The following is a 6,129-nucleotide window of genomic DNA, read 5'->3' as shown; positions in this document are numbered from 1 at the left end:
AGGTATATTTGAGACTGAGTTTGCTTTTTAGAAATGCTAGTGTTCTCTCTGGCTTTGCTTTCTTTTTGAGGCTAACAGAGACAGGGCATTTTGTGGGGGAGTCTGTCCTGAGTGATAATAGATCTCCTAAGCAAGTATCTCATTCATTTTTAAGTTTCTAGAGTGGTCTTATAAATTTATCACTGTGGGTAGGTTAATGAATTTGTTCATTTTTTAATTAGTCTTTTTATAACGGTTATCTTTCTTTTTTTTTTTTTTTCTTAAAGTTTTTGCTGCAAAGTTCATGTGCTTGCTGGAGAGAGACTGAGAGAGAAAGTGAGAAATCACCCACTGGGGGAATGGCCACCCTGCAATCTCTTCTTCATTCTCCCCTTGGAATTTTTGGCACACATGCACATGCACCCAGTGTGATTTTCAAGCTGCTGGTCTGGGATGCAAACTGAGAGTTGGTTCTGTGGGATCCAGCACCTTAATCTCCGTGCCACCTGCTGGCTCCACCCCTTTTTAAATTTATTTTTTTAAACCTGTCTTGCAGTTAGAGATAATTCATGTTTTAGAGAAAACTCAATGTAACTGTGCTTTCCTGTAATATACTCAAAATCTTGTATTGTGAATATTGAGGTTATGGCTTGTTTTCTATTTCAAAGCATTTTTTTTCTTTTTTTTTTGGAGAGGTTTTTGCTATTGGGCGTGTGCGTTCACCAGACAGACAGAGACAGAGAGATAGAAAGTGAGAAATCACTCCCCAGAGGGGATGGCCACGCTGCAGTCCTTTCTCCTCCATTCTCCTCTCGGGATCTTGAGCACGCACGCACACGTGCCTGGTGTGAGTTTAAGCCACCAGGTCCGGAACTCGAACCACGGTTGACTACGTGGGAGTCCAGCGACATAGCCATGACGCTAACTGCTGGTCCAAAGCATTTTGTTCTTAACAGCTTGAAGGTAACAGTGACTGTAAAGTCCATGCAGCTAAGAATATTTCTTTTTTTCCCCCTTTTTATTTAGAGTCATTTTTGCTATAGGGCACACATTCTTGCCAGAGAGAGAGAGAAAGACAGAAAGGGAGAAAGCACCCCTCTAGGGGGAGTGGCCATGCCGCAGTCCCTTCTCCTCCATTCTCCTCTCGGGATCCTGGGCACACACGCACACGCGCCCGGTGTGAGTTGTAAGCCACCAGGTCCGGGATGCGAATCGCAGTTGACTACGTGGGAGTCCATCAACATAGCCATTACGCTAACTGCTGGTTCCCAATAGGGCACACATTCTTGCCAGAGAGAGAGAGAAAGACAGAAAGGGAGAAAGCACCCCTCTAGGGGGAGTGGCCATGCCGCAGTCCTTTTTCTAGTCTCCTCTTGGGATTTTGGGTGCACACACACCTGGCTTTTTTCAAGCTGCCAGGTCCAGGACTTGAACTTCATTTGGCCATGTGGGAGTCCAGCAACATAACCATTACGCCATCTATTGATCCCAAGAATGTTTCTTATATGAATCTCCTAGGGTAGAAGGATTAGTTATTGCATGATTTATCTGTCTACTGTACCACTTAACTCTTTTTTTGGAGAGAGTTTTGCTGTAGGGTGTGTGTGCATGCCAGAAAGACAGAGAGATAGGAAGCAAGAAATCACCCCCCAGAGGGGATGGCCACTCTGTAATCCCTTCTCCTCCATTCTCCTCTTGGGATCTTGGGTATGCATGCACACACGCCCAGTGTGAGTTTAAAGCATCAGATCCAGGACTCAAACTGCCATCGACCACATGGGAATCCAGTGATATAGCCGTTACGCCAACTGCTGCTCCCCTGTTAACTATTGTTATGAGGAAACTACAGCTGGTTTTACTTCTACTTTTTTTTTTTCTTTTCTTTTTTAATGCCAGAAGGCATGTTTATATATATATCTGAAGGGAATGGTAGGAAAAAGAGAATACCCCACAACTTGGTCACACTATAGTCCTTTTTTCTTCAGCTCTTCCATCATATCAGATTTCTGGGCATGCGTACATGTGTGTGGTGTGTTTTTCAAACTTCCAAGGCTAGGACTCAAGCCCTGGTTGGTCTCTACATAGCACTTAATTGCTGCACTATGGGGCCAGTCCTCCCTGACCCCTTGCATTTATTGTTTGTATGTTTACTTTTTTTGCTGTAGAATGAGTGCGCTTGATAGAGACAGAGAGAGGGAAAGTGAGAATTCAATCCCTCAAGGGCAGTGGCCATACCCCCAGTCCATTCTCCTCTGTTCTCCTCTTGGGATTTTGGGCAGACATGCACTCATGTCTAATACAATTTTCAAACCGCAGGTCTGGCACTTGAACTGCAGTCAGCATGTGGGAATCTAGTGCCTTAACCACCATGTCACCTCCTAGTTCCCCTCTCCTGACTTTTAAAAAGCAACTGTATAGGTAGTTTCCTCCTAGACTTTCTTTACAGAGTTTGAAAATAGGCAGATAGAAATGCTGTATGGACACGTCTTTCAAGTGCTCTCTTGGCTAGCATTATGAAAATTTTCATAATTTAAAATAATATTAATAGCTAGGGGTGAGCCAGTGGTGGTAGAAACAACTGTTTCTTTTTAAAGAAATAATTACCAATTTAATTTATTATGATTACTTAATTTGACCAGAGAGAGACAGAGAGCGAGCAAGGGAAAGTGAGAAAGCAAGCAGCCAGGTCTGAGACTCGAACCCGGTCAGCTATGTGGGAGTCCAGTGCCCCAACCACCATGCCATCTGCTGGCCTCATCTACTTTATTCCTAATATGCACCTTTAGTAGTAAGTTTTTGCTAGGGGTGTTATCAAGAACTCTGAATATACATGGGTGAATACTTAGGGAGGATATTCTTCATGCATCTGTCTTCAATGAGAGGTGGCACATTTCTTTTTTTTTCTTTTTGCTATAGGGTGTATGCACTACTAGAGAGACAGAGAAACTGAGAAGTTACCCCCAGCAGAGAAGTTACCCTCAGCAGAGACAGCCGAGAGAGAGAGAGAGAGAGAGAGCGAGCGAGCAAAAGATCACTCCCTAGAGGAGATGGCCACAGAACTGTCCATTCTCCTCCAGTCTCCCTTCAGAATCCTGGACATGCATACACACAATGCTTAGTGTGATCTTCAAGCCATTGTCTGGAACTCAAGCCATGCAGTTGGCCATGTGGGATCTAGTACCCCAACCTCCACACCACCCACTGGCCCTGAGGCCATTTCATTCTTGGGCATTAAAAATTTTTTTTCAACCCACCTTTTCTGTTTCTTTGCCTTTTCTCTTTTGTTGTTTCTCTGCTCTTCATTTGAATGTGTGTGTATGTTTAGTAGTTACGGAAGTTTCTTAAGAGATTCCTGAGTTACTGCTAACTTGTCTGTCTAGCCAAAGATTGATTCAGCACCCATGGAACTTTATTTAGATGACTGTAATATAACTACTAAAATGTAAGTAAATGGAAATAAATGGAAGTTGAAGGATGTGGATAGGGCAGGAAACCTATATTTACTGTCAGGTCTGGGACTTGAATTGCTGGTTAGCCATGTGGGAGTACAACACCTTAACCATCATGCCACCTGCTGGTCCCCCTTTTTATTACTCTTAGGACTTAATCTTCCTCAGTTCATTTAATTTTGTTAAAGGGTGAAAATATATATCCTGTTGAACCTCACAGATTAGTTGTAGGTATTAAATGAGTTGATGGACAGAATTTTGCAAACTGTAAAGTTCTGTGCATCTCAAATGTTATAGTTATTAGTCTTACTACAAATTAGAACGTCGGGAAACATTAAGAACTATCAATACTTTAGCGATACTTTTATTGACAAAGTGAAAAATGACTAAATATTATTATATTGTGAATTGTAGTGCTTGGTTTGAAAAGAATGGATTTTGTATATGAGGAACTGTTACTTGGTTTTATTTGTCCCTTTTTGTAATAGAAGCACCACCAAGTTTATCCCATTTTTCCAGGTACCTGAAAGTAATGGTCATGTATTTTTATGGTTGACAGTTCATTTTAGTAGCCATTTAAAAAATTTTATTATGTGCTAAGCAGCTATTAGTTGAAAATGTTTGTAAACTTCAAGTTGAATATCTCTAATCAGAAAATCCCAAGTCTTAAAATACTAAAAAATTGGAAACTTCTTGAGCACCAGCATGATGCCACAACTACATCTGACCTCAAGTAACAAGTCATAGTCAAAATGCTACTATACAGGGAACAGCAGATGGCATAATGGTTACTTAGACCATGGTTCGAGTCCCAGACCCAGTGACTTAAAACTCACACTGGAGGCATGTGTGTGCGTGACCAAAATCCCAAGAGGAGAATAGAGAAGGGATTGCAGTGTGGCCATTCCTCATGGGGTGTGATTTCTTGCTTTCTGTCTCTGTCTCTCTCTTTCTCTCTGGCAAAGGCACACAACCTATACCAAAAACATCTCTCTCTTTAAAAAAAAAAAAGTTAAATACAAAACATTCTGTAAAAAAAATTACCCCCAGATCATGTGTGTAAGATATACCTGAAACAAATGAATTTTGTGTTTAGAATTGGGCCCCATTTCCAAGATTTCTCATTTTATATATGTGCAAATATTTAAAAATCTGAAACATTTCTTATCCCAAGTATTTTGGATAGGAGATAATGGGTCTGTATTTTTTTCATATGAAAAACATAAAGAAGCAATCTTTTCTGTTATAATCCATTTTAGGAAACATGAAAACAGGAGGTATCTTTATTTACTTGTTGCTTACTGAAAATTTAAAGATCATTTTAAAGAAGAGTAATAGTTTACATAACCTTAGTCATGTCTTAAGGAAAGATTTTGATCTTTGCTTTCTTTAAGCATACCTCCACCCACTCCTGACTAACTCACAGTTTTATCTCCAAGTAAATTAACAAAAGGATGTGTGTGTTTTGTGTGGCCTGTTGATTATGCAAATCTGTACTCCACTAGTTTTTACCATTTTATTTTATTGCAGGACCAAGTAAATTCTCCTGCTCCCTTATACGTCATCAGTTTTGAAAGTATTCAGGTATCTGGAAAAGTTAAAAAATAATAAAATTAATATCTGTATTAAATTCAGCAGATATTAACCTTTGCTCATGGTCTTTCTAGTTATTCAAGAAAACTAATAGTATTGTGTGGTATACACTTCTTTTTGCTGTACCATTTGAACATAAGTTAACATCATGACACCTTACTCTTAAATATTTCAATCACTTCCCAAGAAAATGGTCAGTCTACTGCTTAATCACAAAGCCATTTTTGTACCTAAGGAAATTAACAATAATTTTATAAGAATAATCTATTTGTATTCAACTTTGTCTGTTGCACGTTTCCCTTTATAAGTAGAAGTAAGCTATAGGTTAATACTTCAGCGGTGTTTGACTATCTTTTCCTCCAATAATCTATCATTTAATGGTTTAGCACTTATTAATAATCGTCTAAATCATTTATTGCAGTAGGGGCTGCAAGTAGTGATTTTTCAAATTCTTACATTCCTTTTAACATTAACTGTCCTTTTGTAAGTAAGACACACTTTCTCCCATCCCATCTATTCTTGTTATTCTCCCATCCTGTCTAGTTACTCTAGTTATTTTTTTGAGGATTTTTATTTATTTTCTCGTTAATGATCAGTTAAAGTGCCTGTTTTTTGATGCTCAGATTGTCTGAAATTTGTCCAGTAGGAGTTCTTTTAAGCTGGCTTCTTTATTCATTTGACATGACTTCATTTTTTTTTTTTTTTTAGTGTTTCCTTGTTTCCTAGCCAAATAATGTATCTTAAGCTCACTTTGAATTCTGCTTCTCTCCCATTACTGTAGCCTCTCTTCCCAATTCCCCTTTTTTAAAAGTTGTTCGGGTTGGCAGTTGGTGTGATGATTAAGGCACTGAACTCACTATGATTTGAAAAGATTGAATTTTGGTAGACCACAGTTTGAGTGTCGGACCTGGCAGCTTGCTTTCTTGCCTTTTCTTTCTTTCTCTCTCACTGTCTCTCTGGTCAAATAATTAAAAAAAAAAAAAAATAAATAAATATATATTTTTTAAGTTAATCGCTAGAGTCTCACATAGCCACCCATACTTGAGTCCTGGACCCAGCAGCATGAAAATCATGCTGGGTACATGAGCGTGCATGCACAAACTCTTTT

General features: G+C 39.2%; 1 protein-coding gene across 1 annotated transcript in view; it reads left to right on the top strand.

Moving 5' to 3' along the window:
• CDK13 (cyclin dependent kinase 13) overlaps window positions 1–6,129 on the top strand; it is a gene marked incomplete at its 5' end in the record, with an annotated part of 142,766 nt that overhangs the window by 34,069 nt on the left and 102,568 nt on the right.

Source organism: Tupaia chinensis, unplaced genomic scaffold, assembly GCF_000334495.1.
Source record: "Tupaia chinensis unplaced genomic scaffold, TupChi_1.0 Scaffold000088_1, whole genome shotgun sequence".
In the NCBI taxonomy this organism is placed as follows: domain Eukaryota; kingdom Metazoa; phylum Chordata; class Mammalia; order Scandentia; family Tupaiidae; genus Tupaia; species Tupaia belangeri.
Note: the sequence above shows the minus strand (reverse complement) of the source record. Positions and strands in the feature narration are given on the sequence as shown.